The following is a 20,782-nucleotide window of genomic DNA, read 5'->3' on the forward strand; positions in this document are numbered from 1 at the left end:
TGGGGCCCTCGGGCTTTCACCTGCCTGCAAGAGGGTCTACGAGATGCAGGTCTCAAAACAAGCCGTTAAACACAAAAGCTTATTGGATTGCACAGATTTAGGAAAAGCGTTCAGATCTCCCGCGGCAACTGCAGAATGAGGGTGAAGGGCAGGAAGTTGGCTCTTGTTTGCTGACTTAGAGAACCTGTCCCACGTCAAGGAGGTCATGAGCTCCTTACACCTCGGCCAGCTGATGGAGAGCAGTAGACATTGTGACACCACTTTAGACTCGTAATCAAAGGAATGCAGTAATGCACTTAGTAAGATTGTATACTTTTAAAATTATTTATTTATTTTTGGCTGCATTGGGTCTTCGTTGCTGCGTGCAGGCTTTCTCTAGCTGCGGCGAGCGGGGGCTACTCTTCGTTGCGGTGTGAGGGCTTCTCATCGTGGTGGCTTCTCTTGTTGCGGAGCACGGGCTCTAGGCACACAGGCTTCAGTAGTTGTGACACGCGGCTCTAGAGCGCAGGCTCAGTAGTTGTGGCGCACGGGATTAGTTGCTCAGGGGCATGTGGGATCTACCTGGACCAGGGCTCAAACCCGTGTCCCATGCACTGGCAGGCAGATTCTTAACCACTGCGCCCCCAGGGAAGTCCCTGTGTACTTTTTTTAAATCAGAAGAGGATTTTTACCACCATCAGCAGACACTTTGATTTTCTGATTTTTTTTTTTAGTTTAAACAATAAATTCACTTACTACATTTTAAGTCCAATCTTAAGTCACTATGTTTGCAAAAATAAGACAATATTGAAAATAATTAATGTCAGCGTTCATGCATTGAAAAGACCTTGGCTTTTGTAATTCACTAAAGCAATTTCTATTCATTTAGTTGAGCTAAACACTTATTGTTAAAGACAAAAGCCCCGGCAGTCTGACACTGAGCTCATTATGTATGTTAGAAACACTGCAATCCAAGGTCACACCACCACACGCAACAAAGCTGGAGAGTTGGTGGCAGGGGGCGGGGTGGGGGGAGTAGGGGGAGAAACGGGGGGATGGGGGGCGGGCCCAGGGATTAAAATGCAGACCACACCGTTCTCCACAATAACTTTCCATTTAGGCCTGATTAAAACTTCAAGACAAAGCTGGTTGGAAACATCAGTAGAACGACTTTTGTTGTTGTCGCTAAGTGATGGGGGTGACCATTAAGCTCTGGGGAGCTTAATGGGCTAGTTGGAGACCTCCGGCAGTGGGGGCCTAAGTCCCAGCCCATCTTTGGAACTGTCGAATATATTAAAAGAGGTGTTGATAACCCTTTGCAGAGCTGAGTCTGCTTATGCAGACACAGCAAAACCTAGAAGTTAAATTTGCCTTTCACTTAAATAGCGTCGGCACAGCGTGAGAATAAAATTTCTCGCGTTAACGTCTGTGTTAAGATAGGCCACTTTAGCTGCAGGGAACACTCGCTCTCCACGGCCCCTTGAGCCCAGTGCCCATGCCCTCACCTGGGCCGTGGTGTTGATCAATGACAGTCCTGTTACTGCAAGGCGGCAAGAGAAATCCTGTCTCCTGTAAGGAAAAAGGCAGCATGGTTACACTCTGCAGTCTTCTCACGATTACCCTCCACGTTTGGGGAAAAACATGACTATTTCTTCCGTGAGCAGAAAGTTTCATAGATGAGACAAGTAGTTTGCACATGAACTTCAGCAAGATAAAAGCTAGAGTAGGTTCTGCTGAGATAACTTTATTTATTCAGCTCATTTAAAAAGAGTGTGTGACAGCTTTAATCCTGAGACAAAATGCAGGAAGCAAAGGCAGGAGGCTGTCCGGGTTGCATGTTTGGGAGCCTGTTTCAAGATTTCACAAGAATCTGGGAAGGATACCCTCTAAAAGTTTTCCTTTCAGACTGCAAAATCTGAAAGCTACTTTTTAGAAATGTTGGCATGTGTCATTAAAATGGGCAGAGAGTATATTTCCAACCCAAAGGAGTGAAATGAGTTCGTTTCGAGGGATCTGATGCGTCTGCCCAAGTAAGACACCTTCTCAAACTCAGCTGCAAACACCTGTAAGAGCTCTCGCCCTAAAATCAGGGAGAAAAATAGCTTGCCTTCTCTGTGTGGAGGAGAGCGGCCGTCTTATCGGTGGCAGAGTGACGCTGACGGTACCGATAGTGACACGGGTAATCCATCATGTCATCAGCATCGCGAGGGGCGGCGGCACCCCCCGCCCGCCTGGGGTGCGAGCCGAGCCGCGCTGCAGGACACTTAACCCCGAGAGCCTCGAGCGCCCGCTGCGTTCACTCCACCCCTGTCACGTATGAGGCGCCTGCAGAATGACAGTAAATCCATACGGGCCGGCGATCTACCATCATGACACGCGCACACCAGGCTGCCTTAGACACCACTGAACTGGGTGATGATGAGCGCGTGGGAAGAGGCCTTTATTACGAGTCTTGTAGAGCCGTTTAAGGGCTCTCGGGCAAGCTTGCGGCAGCTTGCCAGTCCGGGAAGGCCGCGCAGCCTCCGCCGCGTCCACCTGGCCGGGGATTCTCCAGGGCCATGGCGTTCAGACGCCGGTAGTCATCACACACATGTTGCAAATTCATTTGCTATTATTGTGACGTACCTACAGGTCGACCAATTCTGCAGTGGTTTTTTTTTTGTTTTGTTTTGTTTTTTATCCATAGTAGAGAAATAGTAAGACACCAGGGTTGGGAAATGCCTTTGGGTATTACATAGCATTCTATCGTGTCATCTAGAAAAAACTAAACCATAAAAAGGCAGCCGTCATAACATGTGTGACATTTGGGATGTTATTTTGGACTCCTAAGAGTACAGGTATCTGGTTGTGATCCCCACGGACACACACAAGTGCAGCGACTAGTCTGTGTGCCAGGCATATGTTTACAACAAGAAATAAACAAGTTTCCCTTCTAACTTTTTCTAGATTGTGTTTCTTTTAAAATCATTTCTTCCTTGCCTTTTGTTAAATCACAACAAGATTTTATTGGGTTAAAAAAAGAAAAAAAACAAAATCTAGTTGAATAGTAATATAGTTCTTTCATGTATATGCAAGAAGAAGATCTTTTCACACCTTGATTAAATTAGCATATATTTAAATACTAATGAACGGCCAGTGCCTGGTTGAGAATACCAAGAACTAATTGCACAGTTACCTGTCCCTAGGAAACAGGTCTGATTCTAGAGGCATGCGAGGGTCTGAGGCAGGATTTTATTTCAGGAGATACTAATGCATGGTCCCAAACAGCATGAAGGTGACAGGAGGATATGTCGTCATCAGGAAAAAGGTGTCTCAAGTGGGAAACTAGGGGCAAATGATGATTACAAGCAGCGCCTGGCTTGAGTTGGTTTCCTGTGTATCTTGGGTGCTCACTGGGGTTGGGGAAACTTCTCCCCACCACTGTTTTGTGTGCGAAGACCTGTTCAATGGGGGACGGGATGGATGGTGTCTGTCTGTGGCTATCTCATGGAGTGGAAAGTTCACGTTTAAAGTCACACTGGACAAAGGAATCTTTCATGTTCTATTTTCCTACGGTATTGGAAATATGTTTATGTTCTCGCACAGTCTAACGTCTGGACATCTGAGTCTCGACCCTGAGGGGAACTGGCAGTGGGAACTGGACATGCCGTGGAACCTGACTGATGGGGCCTCATGTGTCCATCTCTCAACGTAGAACGTGGAGGACACCTCCATGAAGCTCTCCCAGCTATGAAACGCCAATGCCCTTTACCTGCTCCTTTTCCCTGTGGCAGGTTCATGCCACCCAAAACAATGATCTACTTTTGTTATTTTTAAGTTTAGAAATGTAATAAATTCCTAAATCTTTGGAAATAGAATTCCAGAGAAAGTATTTAAAAGCACAAAATTGAAAGAAAACAATAAAATTAGACCAAAATTCATAAAAAATAAATACTTTTTGAAATAGTAATTGACATTAAAGAATGTTGTAATTATTTTCCACTTTTTAAACGTAAACTATTATCTACGGTTTGCAATTTGCTGTTATATGCTCTCTTATTACCTTGAAATTTACACAATACCTACAATCAAACCATGTATGTACAGGTGCAAGGATTTATAAAAACAGTAAAAGGGAATGAAATATTTTCTTCAATAGTTAAAAGATTGAATAAATTATAAATATATAAAAATAATTATAAATAAACTATAAAAGTATTTCTACCCATAGAAACACACCGTGAGCAACGCATGGTTTACCTGACCCTCGAGGGAGTCTTGCAAACATCACTTACCTTCTGCAGATTTCAGCCAGAAGGAATAGCATAGATTCGGGATGGAGCTCAGGGGAGCACGTGAAGTGCTCAGTTTGTTCATTACAAAGCGGTGCTGAGCCACAGGCAGGTGGGCTGTCGTGACCCTAAGCAATTTCAGAGCCAGGTCTCTACCTGTGCTCCTTGAGGAGAAGCCAGGCCCCTTGGGTGGGGAGGGACAGGTAGACAAGAGTGAGGATGAGTTCTCGGCCACCACATGGTAAAGTCAGTCCGATGCTTCCCCACTTTGTCCTGGTTGGGTTTATTTTTTTTTTTGGCTACGCCAGGTCTTAGTTGCGGCATGAGGGATTGTTTTAGTTGTGGCATGCAGATTTCATATTTGCAGCGTGCAGGCTTCTTAGTTGTGGCATGCATGCATGATCTAGTTCCCAGACCAGGGATTGAACCTGGGCCCCCTGCACTGGGATTGAGGAGTCTTACCCACTGGACCACCAGGGAAGTCCCTCCTGGTTGGATTTTGTTGGTGTTTGTTGAAACATAGGGACAACTTAGTGACAGTGTTGGAGATAGGAGGTCCACTGACCACAGACGTGTTCTGAAGATCCAATATTCCCTGGAACAGAATAGCCAGGGAGGAGGGACGGTGGTGGGCAAACCCTGCCCTGTGTTGTCGCAACTCACAAGAGCCAAGGACGGTCTTGAGTCCAGCAAGGCTCTTTCTTGACCCCTAGCGAGAACTTTGACCTCTGCCCCCCCTCCCTACTCCATGTTACTGTCTGAGGCATTTATTTAGGAAAAAGGAACTGGGAGTTCTCCTTCTGACCATGGAAGTGAGGAAACATTGCAAGCTAAAACCACACCTGGCTCGGATGCTCTGGGAGCCTCCTGCCTGTCTTCCAAGGGCTGGGACCGCCTTTCCACAGGGAGGGGTGTTCTCCACGGGATGCATGTGTCCAACTACGACAAATGGAAGGAGCAAGTGAGAGAACTGCCTTAAAAATACTTAGGAATCCACTGCAAGGGCAGTGTCGGGATTCTCAGAATGAAAGGGGAGACCTAGACAATTGGGTTACGATGCAGACACAGAACGGCTGCCACAGAGCTATGGTTCACTTTAGAGTGCGACCAGTCTCCTACAGAAGCGTCTACATTATTCTACTTAAACATGAAAACAAAACTGAGCTAAGATATCATCCTGGGTTGACTTGGTAACCGAATCTAGTTTTAAGTGAACCTAGGCCATACCCAAGACTAGCTCTTTCTCATTAAAAAACACGTTTCTGTTCTACACATCATCACACTGGCCAACAAGCTAGAATATTCAATACATAAAGTCAAATCAATTTTAAAATAAATGAACCATTCCAGAGCACAGATTTCCCCAATGTACAGGATGCAAGAAGGCAGGGCAGCCAAGGTGAGTGCCCGCGGTCCCAGCCAGGTGGTAGCAGGTCTGAACCGTGTGCCTTCCCCTGAGATGCTACTGACAGAGTCTTAAGAATCCACCCCAAAGTCCTATCACCATCTATGGGGACGGTCCTCCACGCAGACGTGTGTTTTCACCACAACACACCGCGAGCCTTCAGCTCAGGATGTGAACACGCTGCTCGCACGACTGACTGGGTGTCGCTTGGCATCTTCCCTTTCTGTGTCTCCTTCTCTGGTCCTTACACACAAACCACCTGCTGAGCCCCACTCTGTGTCCTGTCCACATGGGATGTGGACCCTTAAACACGTTAAGTGAAATGAACCGTGTTGGTCCTTTCTCAGGACTAAAGTTCAGAGCAAAAATGCTCAAAGACATCAAGCCAGGACCCGCAGGAAGAGGAAGCTTCTAATTTGGTTTCACCAGCACTGTCTCTGTTATAAGAATCGGGTTTAACATTCAAAATGGGTATATACTCACTTAAATGATCTAGCCTCTCCCCAAACCCTATGAGTAAAATTGCTTCAAAAAGGTGAAACTCTTATCTTGGACCAGTGCATTTGGGATTGGGGGAGACTCCTGGGTTTGGGACAAAAACTGGCCGCAGTATCAGTGTTTTAATGTAAGCCTCAAAATTGGGCTTCTCAAAGTTTTGTTAAAAAATGGCTGCAACCCCACCTGAGAGAGTGGACAGCAGACCCAGGAAATCACGGGCAGACCCCACACTTCATGGGTGATGACACTTTGACCCAAAGGGTAAGTGTCTTGTACGGTTGTTTTAGGGGAATCATAGTCATGGCTACAAGGACCCTAGGGCTGTGGTTCTCATGGGGTCACTCAGAACCCGTCCTCCCCTCGACACTAACAATGTCCAAGGGTCTGCGATTGTTCTAGGGTGTCTGTGTATGGGTCTGAAGCAGGTTGGCAAACTTTGCCTTTAAAGGGTCAGATAGTAAACCTTTCCAGTTTGGGGGCCACATATGGTACCTGAAGCCAGGACTCAGCTCTGCCTGGTGTGGGAGCGTCCCTGTGCGGTGAGCACCCTAAGGTCCAGTGACACTTTATCTCAGAAACAGCGGGGGCTGCGTCCGGCCCACAGGCCATAGTCTGCGATCCTGGGCCTGAACTGAACCCCAGCCTCCAGGACTGCCCCAGAAGCTCACCTCCTCACAGTCAAGTCCAACACTTAGCCCAGCTTCTCCTTTCAGACCTGGCTGTTTATTTTGATCTCTCACTCGGTCCGTTGCAGAACATATTTTATTTCCTTCAGCAACAGATTGATCATCACTATTAATATCTATTTCTTTATAGTTTTAACCCAGACACTGAAGTAGAACAGCTTGGTCCTGCTAGCTGGAGATATTGTGTGTGTGTGTTTTAAACATTTTTTTTTAATTTATTTATTTACTTATTTATGTAGGCTGCATTGGGTCTTTGCTCCTGCACACAGGCTTTCTCTGATTGTGGCGAGCAGGGGCTACTCCTCCTTGTGGTGCACAGGCTTCTCATTGTGGTGGCTTCTCTTGCTGCAGAGCATGGGCTCTAGGTGCATGGGCTTCAGTAGCTGTGGCATGTGGGCTCAGTAGTTGTGGCTCGCAGGCTTTAGGGCCTGCGGGCGTCAGTACTTGTGGCGCACGGGCTTAGCTGCTCTGCAGCATGTGGGATCTTCCCAGACCAGGGCTTGAACCAGTGTCCCTGCATTGGCAGGTGGGTTCTTAACCACTGTGCCACCAGGGAAGCCCCGAGACATTGTGTTTTAAAGGCGGTTCTCCCTCAAGACTCTTTTAATTCAAGAAATGGGGTCAGGATGCCTACCTGTACATGAAGAGTCGGAAGAGGGGTGTGTGCCATGTGAGAGGGGTCAGCAGCCCGGTTTAGGTGAAGAAACCTGCCCCCCAAGATTCAGGGGACCAAGGGTTAGTAAAACCTGGCTTTATGATGGTGATGATAAAGTTAGCAACACAAATAACAGCACCTACCACCTTCTATTGCGCACCTGCTCTGCGTCAGAAGCACGGTCTACACTTTATATGCATTTCCCCCTTTAAAACTCACCTCAAAAGTGGGGATTGAAGGGGGGATGGGGGACAGATGTTGAGGGCATGGTCTGGGCGTGGGGGAGGGTGCAGGTGCTGTGTGCCACTTGGGCTGGCCATTGCAGGGATGGAAATTGCCCCCAAGGCTAGGGCCAGCAGGATTCCTTGCAGGTTTAAAGCAGGGCTCTGCCCAGGGGCAGCAAGGGACAGTTTGGTCTATAATCTGTCAGTGACCATCCTTGAAAGGTCAGGCTTTGATCTTCAAAGCTGGAGGTCCCTGTCCGGCGGAGCTCATTGGAGCACTTGGAGAAACACTCGGAAAATTCCACAGAAGAGTGGTGAGATGGACAGCCCATGACTGCCGCCCACAGGAGCCACAGGGAAGCAAAGGTCTCCCTGGACCCCACTGGGGGAGAACAAGGTCCCAGGTAGGCTCCATTTCAGCACTGCCAACTGATCTCAGAAAAGGTCCTAGGCTTTTGTGCTCCATGATCTCCTTCTCTAACACGGTCGGACCAGAAGCAACTTGATGGTCCTTGCATCTGTACACTCCGCGATTTGAAAACTCTTCCAACTATAAAAAATGAAACTTTATTATCAAATCATTTTATCCAGGCCTTTTGGTAACTATGCTTGAGTAGGAATGTCTTAAGGGTCGTGTCTGCGTCTGGCTGACACCCAGCTCTGCCCAGACCCAACCTCCCTGCACTGGGACCCTCTCGCCGAATGTGACCCCGGATTCGCCATGGAGGTCTTGGGTGTGCAGTTCTCACCTGTTCCCTGACTGCAGGCACCATCCTAGGAGCTCTACCTCAGCTAACTGTGAACCCCCCACCCTTCCCAACCGTGGACATTAACTTCTTCTGCAGAAGACGCCCATGAGCACCTGTCTCACAGCTCAACACACATAAGCTCTGTGAAATAAACGTGGAAAAGAAAGGCAGTAATTGGGTGAAATAGTTACTGAGGAGGAGAAGTACAGGCAAAGAGCACAGGCTCTCAGCACCATTCTCCATCGGCATCACTGGGAATCCCTCGGAATCCCTCACCCAGACATTTTACACTTTGGGAGGACTTTATTCTATTTAATTCTATTTAATTAAGTAACCTAATCCGATAAAGTGTGACTGGAGAGGGTCAGGGAAGGCACCTCTCTGTAAGGAAGTGATGGAGGTGATGCCTGAGTTTGGGAGAAGAGCTTTGCAACCAACCAGTGCAAAGGTCCTGGGGCAGAAATGAGCTGAGTGTAGAACTCTGTAGACCAGCTGAGAGGCGGGGCAGAGGGTGATGTGGGAGAGGATGGGCCAGTGCCAAGACCCTACAGGCCACAGTGGGGATCTAGACGCTAAGCACTATGGGGGGGCTGCTGAGACCTCCAGGAGCAGGGCGGATATTTTCAGGACATCCCTCTGGCTGCCCCCTGGGAAGGATCATGGGGGTGGAGCAGAGAACTGGGAAGGGACTGGAGGGAGTGATGCCAGCAGAGCTCATGGGATGACTCAGGTTCTGGAGACCTTTTAGAAGTGGGTCCAACAGGACTCCCTGAAGTGGATTGGATCGGGGTGGCAGGCAGTGACGGCAAGTGAGGAGTTGAGGCTGGCTTTTAAATCTGGGGCCTAAAAGGACTCTTTGGGATGTAATTGTGCATCTGCCAGGGATTCCACGGGGTATGAATTCTACAACTCGGTCATAACGATGATTAGCGGCAGGGTAGAGGCGAGGCTCTGCGAGAGAGAGACTGTCGCAATTTTGATTTGAAGAGAAGACAATGCATGTCTGCTCAAAGGCCAGAGTGAGAAAGGTGGCTTCTGCAGAGTGCAAATACACACCAAGCAGGACCACAAGGAGAGAGGCAGTCTCCCTGCTCTCCCTCTGCATTCCTGGAGCATTTGGCATCCCTGGGTACCCCGGCCTCGGGGAGGACATTCGGCATCTTCCGTCTGCAGTTACATTTCGGAGCATCTGTATCAACAATGGAAAGGTGGGCAGAGACTGGAGTCACCCCTTTGCACCTGCAGATCAAGGCCCTGGGGATCTTGTACATCAGTTGGACCTGATTTCAAAGCCACTCACCCCACCGAATACCACGTCCCTAAATTTCCTGCAGCACAAAGAGGGGACGCAAATGCCCAGGGCCTTGTTCAACCAAGATAAACCTTGAAGAACATCACACACCAACAGCACTGGTGAGATACCCAACATCAGTGCCCCGTCCAGACTCCCAGATTCACCTCCCCTGTGGATGCAGTGACGAGATGGTCCAGGTGGCAGGAATCCCGGACAGGGTCCACGTGCTGCTCCAACATTGTGTGAATCACCTCAGAGGAGTGTCCCTGATGCTGATCACACAGAAACCAAGTCTGTGAAGGTGGAAAAGGTTCAACGCCAAACGCTGAAGGTTCTCTGCTGCCCGCAGGGCCCACGAACACCGTCTCCAGCCTGCCTGGATTGTCAGCTCCCCCGGCCCCAGCTGAATCTGACAAAAGGGGACCTGATATTGGTTCAGAGATAGGGAGTGGGGAGGGGATGGAGGCAGCTGGAAACTAAAACAACAACAAACTGCACCTTGAACACCATGCTTGTCATTGATCCCTTGCAGCCAGGAGACCTCAGTCCCAATAACTCCGCCCTGAAAACTGAGCTGGTCTTAAATACCAAAGGCCTCCCGGTGGTGAGATGTGCACATCCATGCAATCTCATGACAGGAGAGGCCACGCATGAATCAGTTTTGCAAGTGTTCTGGGCAGTGGGTCTTAGGCCCATTTGCCGTCTACGTGGTTGTGAGCTGTGCACGCGTGTTCTCAGCTAGGCACAAGTGTTCCCTGATGTGCACACGTGTTCCACACAGTGAGTTCAACTGTGGGATGCACTCGGCCTTAACAGACAACTGACCACAAGAAACAGGGGGAAATTTTCAGGACCACAAGAGTCCTGGCCAAAGATTGCTGTAATTAGCTACAGTACTTATGGTATTCACAGTATTTTCGTTGTTGTTGTCTCAAGAGCTATTTTCGAATTAAGGTGAAGCCCACAGTTGTTTAAACGAAGAGCTGATTCATCATCAAAACGTAGCTCTTCGTGGGGGCACGTTTAGGTGACAGGAATCAATGACAAGGCTGGTAAATTGCCTGGGAGGGTTCAAAACAGATCTGAGATAAAGGAGAGAGCGATTAAGTCAAGACAGAGCCTAATGCTTTTGCCAAACACCCCCGCCCCGGAGTGGATGCTGACCTAATGACCAGCTACTTCACTCCCAGAGCCCGGTGCCAATCTTTTGTCACCTCTGTTGCCCCATATCAAACTTTCAGGAAACAGGACCCGAGAAAGCAGATAATCAATAATGAGATCAGGAGATGTTATCGTAAGAGAAACAGGGCTGCCTGCCTGGTTTGTGGAAGGCTGTTTTGCCGGGGCTGCTTGTCAGCTGAGCTGGTGACACGGGTGCGGGGCCCCCAGTGCTCGGAGATAGAGCAGCGGGAGGCGGGCGCTGGGAAGAGGCGCCCACGCTCGCCGGGGCAGCTCAGCCAGGGGCCCGCATCCTCCCGGCCCTCGCAGGGCATGGGGCACCCCTCTAAGGGGTGGACTTCTTAGGGACACTTCCTGGGGAGTTCTGGACGCAGTGGCAAGTTGGGGTGCCCATGGGGGAGAAGCTGTGGGGATCTGCAGGGGAACTGACTCACGCTGTGTCTGAGGGATGGAAGCACGGTAGGCGCCCCCCACACGCTCCAGGTGACGAAGGCTGCAGCCACACGGCATCTCTATTGGGATGAGCACACTCACGGGTCCTCCACACGGTAGTAGGCACACACACCTCCTCTATAAGCTGCACACCCGCATCTTCTATAGGGCAGCAGGGACACCCAACCTCCTCTATGGGACACTAGGCACAAACCCTTCTTTCATATGACAAGTGTACCCACGCCTCTTCTGTGGGAACTTAGGTGCACATCCCTCTAAGATGTGGTACGATGCCTGCCCACGACTCTTGTATGTGACACTAGGCACTGTCTTTTCTCTGTTTAGTAATGGGAACACCCACAGCCCCACAGGGCAGCAGGTACACACATGCCGTCTATGTGATAAAGGGGCACCGCTACCCCTCTGTGTGACATCAGCACACACACCTCAGCTCTGGGATGCTCGTTACCTGCCCCTCTTTCACATGCTGTTAGGGGAGCACACCTCGTCTGTATGATGGTGGACTCACCCATGATGCCTCTGTAGAAAAATGGGCGCACGACCCTTTCTATGTGATAGTGGACACACCACGCCTCCCCGTTAGGACAGGGCGCCCACCCGTCTTCTATGTGATAGCAGCACCCCGCCGCCTCTATTCAAGTGCGAGCACACAGCACGGCCTTTGCAAGGAGGCCAGTCAAGGAGATTCTGAAGCATCGCCTCAATCTTTTGTCTAAAATAACATCGTATGTTGTAAATCAACTCTACTTCAATAAATTTTTTTAATTAAATTAAAAATTAAATTTAAAAAATTAAAATAATACTGTAAGTAAAGTGATTAAAGAACAGAGATGCTACTCATGTGTATATTTTAATAGGCTTCGGGGAGCAAAAGTAAAGTAGTCCTGTTACTACCATAGTCAGTCTCAAAATTGGCATTTCATTTTCCCTGAAATAGTCATAGAGATCACACAGAACCATCGCTCAGAGAGGATCAAGCCACTTTACAAAATACATACTTTTCTGGGTGAAAGATAACATTGTACCCAATGGCTCATGTGTATTATTCCAAATAAAAATTTTGAATAAATGAGAGCAGTCCTATAAATTTGCTATTGGCGTTTAACCCCACGTGCTGGATAAATACACTGCCATTTACGGGAGGATATTTTATTTTGTAAATCATGATTTTTGATCCTTGAAGATTTCATTCCTCAAGTAAGTCAAGTATGTGTGTTTTAATCACTTATAAAACACGTGGAGGGTGATTTGAAGTGAACGGATTTCCTTTTAAACCAATATGTGTCTCCCTGTAGCATGGCTTTCTTTGCCCGACACTCCTGTTGGGCAAATGGGTTCTTTTTTGCTTCACGTGACAATGAAATTGCAGTTTTTTCTAAGCACTAGGATGAGATGACAATTTACAGGCTGTTTTCTGGAGAGGGGTCCACTGACGCATCTGTGGCAGGAGTCCGGGGAGCAGGAGGGACAGGGCTGGGGTGGGGACGCTGGTGGAGGGGAGGGGCCGCTGGTGGGGGGAGGGCCGCTGGTGGGGAGGGGCTGCTGGTGGAGGGGGAGGGGCGCTGATTGGGAGGGGCGCTGGTGGAGGGGGAGGGCCGCCGGGGGAGGGGGAGGGGCGCCGGTGGAGGGGAGGGGGCCCAGGGGTCAGGGTGCCCGGAGGGCTCCCTCCCACCTTCCCCCTTCCCAGGCCGGCTCAGTTACCGTTTTGAGTGAGGGGGAAACCTCAGCTTCTTCCCCAACCTCCAGCAGGTCTCTTTGGAAGGAGTGTCGTTACTCTAAGCTGCCCGCCGATTTAAAGAAGAATTGAGCCTCGGGGAAGGGCCCCACTGGCCTTTTAGTCCATTACAATTCCAAAGGCGATCACAAAAGGAGATGGGCTGGCCGGAGTTAATGAGATTTCTCACCCAAAACACTAATCTGGGTTAAAACTAAAAGAATGCTGATAAGGGTGGTACGGCTCACACAGCGAACAAGAAGGGTGTTGGCTCAGATCAATTGCGCCTGTTAGGAGGGGGCCTTTAATCGTGCTTGAAAAAAACCTGAGAAAATGTGTGTTGGAGACAAAGCCTCTCAGATGAGAAGTGGCTGAAATAGAATAAAACATACCATTTTCACTTTCGTATAGCGTTCCAGGTACAAATCAACTAATACTAGCAGAAGTTTAACATCACTTTAAAAGGGAGTGATTGACCCACTGAGAAAGTACATAGTAAAATGTGTTGCGATGCACTGATTAGCCCTGTTTCCCTCCGGCAAATACCTGGCTCTTAAGTGTGTGCACTGGAACGTTTTGTTTTATTACCTTGTGAGATAAGTGGGGAAAAAAGCCTTCTGTACCTGGGGAATTCAAACATTCAGCTTTGTCATATCACGGCCCGCGCTCAATTTCACGCCAGGCGCATAATTATAACAGAGTTTAAAGGGAGCCCAGAAGAAAGATGGGTTCAAGTGCAAATTAATTTCAGATTATCACAACAAAGGCAATCATATCTCAACAAGCTCGCCAGCAAAACACTGAAAGATCCCCAGGTCCCTCCCCTCCCCAGCTTACAACAAAGAGACTTCAGCTCAAATTAAGCTAATGATCTCCAAAGGCCCTCTGCCTACCTTTCTTGGGTTTTGCCTGTTTGCACAGTTGAATGTGGCCAACCTGCAAAGCCAGAAAGGAGGGGGCTGAGAGCCTGGGGGGGGGGGAGGGGCGAGCGGACGAGTTAGCCCAGAAAGGTCAGGCCTCCGCATCCATCAAGTGACAAAACAGTCAGCGGCCTGACGGGCCTGCACAGCGTCAAATTGTCTTATTCGGCGGAGGGATCGGAGTGAACTGATGGCGTTGAAAGAGGCCTGGGTTTATCTGAACCTCTCCCACCGGCAGCCTCAGAGCTGCAGAGCGCAGCTCAGCTCCCCGACCAGCTATCAGCACAGCTCTGCAGAAACCCAACATCTCACTCCATCCTCGGGGACCCGAGGGAAGGGGGAACTCGGCCGCGGACATCCAGGTCAAGCCTCATTACTTCCTCATTACCTTTGCGGAAGTGGAAGGGGCCGCCTGCATCTGGGGAGCGCGGCCGGGATACGGTGGGGACTCCGTCTGGTTTGGTTACTGCAGAGCCGACCGTGGCGCGGCCGCCGTGGGACCCAGAGCCCGCCCCCTCCTCGCCAGCCGTGACCCACTCATTAAGGTTTTAGGGCAAATGACTGTCACTTGTCACGCCCCCCGAGGATGGGGGCTGATAGAGGAAGCGACGCGTTTCAGAGTGGCCCCCGAATTCTGTATTAATTGCCTTTTCCCGTTTTCAGCCGGCTCCAGCCCAAAGGCAAATGCATTTGCTCCGGATACAAATGCAGACGTGGAAAGAGCAGGACACAGCTAGGCCTGTCTGCCTCCCCTCGGCCTGGCCTGAGACCACGCCCCCTTCCCCCCTCACAGTCCCCACCTGCGTTCTGAGCTGGCTTCCAGTTTATTCGAGGAAAAGTCAGAGAACAGCCAGGCCAGCAGTCCTGGCCCTCCACCTGGTGTCTTTCTTCCTGAGTTTAGGTGTCTTCTCGTGGACTCACCTTCCTTTCTCCCCCAGTAACGTCGGTAGTTGGTGAAGGGGGGGTCCTATCCTGCCCCTGGCCCCTGCAGCTCGACCGGCCGTGTTTAGGGTGGAGCCCAGACTTGGGATGGGGCCAGAGCAGCCTCAGCTTCTAACACAGGGACCAGTGAGCAAAGGGCTCAGAGAGGCCCGCTCCCCACCCCCCCACCAGGGCTGGTCTCATCCAGGCCCTCGAGGCGTGGATTGCGGGCAGTTAAGCCAGAGAGGCGCTGCAGGACAGTCCCTACTCCAAGCCCGGGCCCCATGCTTGTCCTGCCTCCCCCTGGTCACTGCTGGAACTCAGCCTCCAGTCTCCCTCCCACATCCTCCAGTTTTAAAGCAAATAATTGTACAACAGATAATGTAAGTGTGGTGATGTCACCATTTCAGTCCTATTTCCGCCAGAATTTGATCAGGAGGTGCGGTTTCCCCAGATGCATCTCCCCCCCACCCCCGCCCCATCCTTATTCTAGTTGCCTCAGGACCAAGTACTTCTCTCCGGTTGTTGTCCTAAACCTCCGGACCCGGTGGAGGAGGGGAAGGGAGAAATGCATCCATCCCCCAGGAGGCCTCGGAGGAGGCCAGCATTTCCAGGAAGCAGCACAGAATCCAGCACAAAACCTCCCCCAGCGAGGCTGCGGTGGAGGTCCTGGGAGTGGGCTTCAGGGAGGTTCTGGCACTGGGCTTGGGGTTGAGGCCGCAGGCCGTTCGTATTGGAGCAGGGGTCAGCTGTGGTACAGATGCCGGAGGGCACGGCCGGGCAGGCCTCAGGGATTTCACGGGTGCAGCTAAGCCTGGTGGATTTTGGTCCGTGGCCAGAGCCACGCTGGCCGCCTAGACGCTGCGCAAGGGTTTTCCTCTCCTTCTGAGCATTTTCTAGCTGCGGGTCGCCATTAAACAATGAGGACGACCTCATGTGCATCACTAGGTCCCCTTTGTCCTTGTTCCCTGCCGAGCCTGGCATTTGGGCTCTGGGAGGTGTTGTGGATTGGCCCTGGGGACGGTGGAGCTGGTGGTGGGGACAGTAGGGGTGAGGGAAATGAAACGCTTTCTCTGGGAAAAGGAGCAGTCAGTGTAAATCAGTGCCATGGGGGATCCCGGAAGCCCATTTCCCCATCCTGGGTCCCCGTTTCACACTGAGGCCCCCAAGGCCTCACCTGGAAAGGCTCGGGCCGGTCCCAAGAAGGGGACACCGGGCAGGTCCTGCACAGTGTGGACTCATCCCGTGGCCCCTGGGGTGCTGCCCACGTGCCCACCACGCAGCTCTCAGCATCCCCCCACCCCGACACGGCTTCAGACTCCACCCTCCTCGCAGAGCTGGTGGCCAGAACCTTGTCCAGCAAGTGAGTCCAAAATGTGTCTTTCCCCAAACAGAAAATGGCATTTCAAAATTACATGCTAAGGACAAAAACTCACTCATGTGTGGAGAAGCCTTCTAAGTGGTGCTGTGTGGCCGAGTCCATCCATGAAGGTCCCAGATCACAGGTGACATGGGTCGTAAAGCACAGGTGCCCTTCACAGCATCACATCTCGTCCCCTCACACCCAGACCCACTTCAATCAGAAACGGCCCCACACAGAGCTGGGCCTGCGGCCCTGGGTTCCTCAGCCCCTCATCCCCACTGGATTCCTGAGACTTTGGGGCCAGAGTTTCAAGGGAGACCCTGGAGTCCCTGTGAGCCCCGGGCTGACCTCCTGAATCTTCAGAATAGGAAAGTGTTTGTTGACCTTGAAGCAAGGTCAGGGTGGGCTGCTCAGGTGATGCAGAGGAGATCAGGGTCCTTCCTGAAGGAAAAGAGATCAGCAAAGGACCTGCTGTCAGCTCAGGGTCTGAGGAAGGACTCAGAGAAACGAGGGAAGGCCAGCATCTCCACATCCAGGTGGCCTGGGCTGAGAATCCTCTTTTGGTAAATTTAGAGGCAAGATCGATAGTCACAACAATTAATATAATCTTATAAGGATAATTGGGACAAAACAACCATTTTCCCAAGTTAATGCTGGCGGTGTCTCAGTTGTAGCTGTGAAACAAATGGGGGTGTGTTGGTGAGGCTCTTTAGCCTAATGTGGAGTAAAAATACCTGAGTGACATCAGGTGACTTTGGAGAAGCAGAGGTCCAGAGTGAGGGAGGAGCTGGTGACGGCCACTCATCCTCCATCTGACATGTGTTTATCGAGTGTCACCTAGGGAGGCCTGCAGAGCCGGGGGACTGGAGGGCTGTGCCCTTGCTGTGCAGAAACTTGGCTCCTAGAAGCTCTGGCCCCCAGCCGTGCACACTGGTTCATGGTCTTGTATTCTGTCCCGAGGTCAAACTTTTATAAAAGTTGGCGATATCTCCCCCAAAAAACAGTCCAAAGGGAGGTGCAAGATGACACCACAGGGTCCTCGCTGGGGTCCGGGTGGAACGGATGGAGATGGTGGGGCCCCTGCACAGCTGCTGCACCCTGCCTGTCACTCATGCCCCTCACGGTTACCCTCTGCCACCTTCCTATCTCCTTCTGAATGTTCTCACTCAAGACTACCTACTCCAAAGGCCATGCTTTTCAGAATTTGTTCTCAAGTGAATCAGGGGAAATTCAGCTGCATTAGGCCACAATTTAGACAGTGAAACTCCCCTTTTAGAAGAACCTTATGTCTTCGCGGAAGCCATGCTGAGGACCTGCCCTGCTAAGGGGAACCCGGCCCTGCTCAGCTTCCTACGAGGGGCCTGGATTCTGGAAGATTCTTCCCTGAAAGAGTCTCAAGGTGTCTCCTCCTTCTGGGGCTCTGTGCCCTCCCTGAGCGCTGGGACGTGCTGTGTGTGTGTGTGTGTGTGTGTGTGTGTGTGTGTGTGTGCGCGCGCGCGCGCACGCATGCACAGCTGCACCCTCCCTGCCCGGGGTGGAGCCCGCCAGACCGTCGATGGGTGAATTCATAACTTTTCCCTTCTGAATATGAGCCCAGAGCTCAGAGCAACTTCTAGGGCTGTGTATGGTGAGTGAGAGACGGCTGAATTGAAAGCGTTTTCAGGATCCATGGAGGCAGCCTTTGGTGACTTTGTGGGTCTCAATGCTCCTAGAGGGTGCAGCCTCTGGCAGCCGTATCCACCCCTCCCGTTCCGGCTCGTGAGCAGAGGCCAAGCCACACCTCCCGTCGTGGGCCACGCCCACAAAGAGGACAGTCCATGGTGGCCCACGTGGGCCGGTGCAGCAACCTCAGAGCATTCATGCCAAGCAGGGCCAGAGGAGGCCTCGGACACCAGTGACCAAGAGGAATGTGCAGAAAAATCACAGAAAGCGACAAGGAAACAGACCGACTTGAATTCAAACACTCTTCTATGAAATAGCCTCATATTATTACAGGGTTTGATGAATTTTGTAACATGTTACAATTTAGTTTTCCAGAATTCCGAAGCCATGATTTGATGCAGGAGAAGCAGGTCCAGAGCCGGTGCTCATCCTTACAGCCCCAGAGAAGGACCCCAGGCCTCCATGGGCACCGGCCAGCCAGCCACCCGTCTGTCTGTCCACCCAGAGAGACGCAGAGAGAGAAAGGAGGGAAGGAAGGAGGGAGAGAGAGGCACCGGGGTGACAGCCCACTCCTCCTCTGTCGCTCAGCTTCATCCAGACCCCCTTTATCATACAAACTTCATCTCCAGCACTGGAAAATGACCAGTGTCACATTTCAAAGCTCTGCTTTAAACCTATTTTTTCTTCCTACTTTTGGATGGTCAGTGGTGAAATCATCATTACACCTGCCCCCAACCTCCCACCCTCCTTCAGACACCCGCCGCAGGCCGCTGAGCCCCCTCAGTGGAGGTGCCACCCGGTGGGTGCCTTCTTCAGGCCAAACATGCACCCCTAGGCCCGCTCAACAAGCAGGTGTCTGCTGAGCGGCCACCAAAAAATGGGAAGCTGGAATTAGGCCTTCACGATGACAATGACGATTGCTAGAAATAGAGCTGCCCTCAAGCTTCATCGGGGAAGACACTGCACCTTTGAGACCCAAATCCAATGTAGACGTCGCCGTCCTTCCCCAGAAGGAGCACCGCAGAGGAGCACGGGCCTGACACCCGTGGAATTCCGCACGTGCGCTTCTAACCAGGATCAGTCAAGACAGAAAGTGTACGTTTTGACTCTGTGTGTTGGATTTACTATGAGATAGATGACTGTGTCTTACAGTCCTCTGGATTAACCGTTAACATGATTTAAAGATTAAAGGACGATTGCCTACATCCTCTGCACAGAGCGATTCACCGGCTTTTGCTTGTATGCATTTTCGAATGCTTTTTAGTTTATGGAATATGTTTATTATGAATTTGTAGAAATGAATATGTGAATGCATGCCTCTTAACACGCTATCATGGCTGACTTGTCAAAACAGAATGTGAGTTTTACGCGAAGTCACCGGAACAGGAGCCTCATCGGGCAAGTCTCCTTAGTTGGTTTCACCTAAAAAATAAAACAGCCCTGGAGCCTATCACCTGTGAGATGTAGCAGGAATAAAGACCTTGACAATGTGTAATATATTAGCTTTTATGCTTCAGAAATATTTCTATTAATTTGAAAGAAATTGCAGGCAAGTTGCATCAGGATAGGTGAATATATTTGAAGGATATACACATAAATATCACAAGTAATAAACTGAGTCACTCCAGAGAAAGCAAATTAAGATGGTCAACGATAAGGGTCTCATCTGACAAACGTACATTACATTTTTCTTACAGTCTATCACATTTTGCCTTGAACCGGGAGAGGCGGGGTCTCTGTTCCAGGGTTGCCGTTGCACCACTGCCCATGACTTTGCAGCCTACCATCCAGGTAGTGGGCAGATGCAGGCAGAAGATGAGAACTCCAGTAAAGGGGGTCAGCCTAGGACCAAGGAGAGGGTAGAAGCAGGGGCAGAAGTAAAATCATGAAGGCCACGGACCTAGAGCATCAAAGGGGCATCTGGAAGGTGGCCTCAGCCGTGGAAGAGCCATGTTAGTCCCAGGAGATGGGACGGAAAGGCTCCAGGGATACAAAAGTGTCAGGAGAGTCCATCCTTTCACCTATAAAACAAACTGAGTGCGCTGAGATGCAAGCACAGTTATCACGGTGTCTGTTATCATGAGCATTACAAATAAAACCAAACCAGCTTCCTGTTAATGGACACAGCACTCAGCTCTCAGGCTCCTGACAAACTTTTTCCTTGTGTCAACTACTGAATGTGTCTTTCTCTTCTGAGCTTTCAGAAACATGATGCTTTATTTCAATGCATTCCCCTAATGAAGATGCTTGAGTATTGGTCCATGATAAAGAAAGAATACAATATAACTACATGAAACACAACTTAGTAGGGCCAAGTTACAAGTGGAGCCATTAAGAGTTGACCTGATGGACAATTCAGAGAGGCCTGTACCCTGGTTGGAGATGCTGTCAGCTGGGAGCAGAGTGGGGGCAGAGCTGCCCGAGAAGATCCCCACTGCGACCTTGCACAGAGCCACCGACCCACCTCTCCCCTGTGTCAAGTCAGCCTATCCCTTCTAGAGCCTCCCCTGGTGGCAGAAGCAGGAACTGGTGGGATTGACCCCGCCCAGGGGGCAGACTCCCTCAGAGACCCTCCACCCAACACGATTCTGCTAGAAGGATGCTGTGTCGTCACTGCCCCCAACGCAAGTGTGAGTGGCCTGGGCTCCATCATGGTCCTGAGTCAGCCAGGCTTCCAGAGGGGAAGGACTGATCTGTACGTCTGTGTAGGGTCAGGCGGCCTCAGAGCTGCCCCTCACTGCCCATCAGTGGCGTCCAGTTGGATGCTGTGTCTCTAACCCAGGGCTCTTCACACCTGGGCTCTGTCAAG

Source organism: Orcinus orca, chromosome 3 (assembly GCF_937001465.1).
Source record: "Orcinus orca chromosome 3, mOrcOrc1.1, whole genome shotgun sequence".
NCBI classification, from domain to species: Eukaryota; Metazoa; Chordata; class Mammalia; order Artiodactyla; family Delphinidae; genus Orcinus; species Orcinus orca.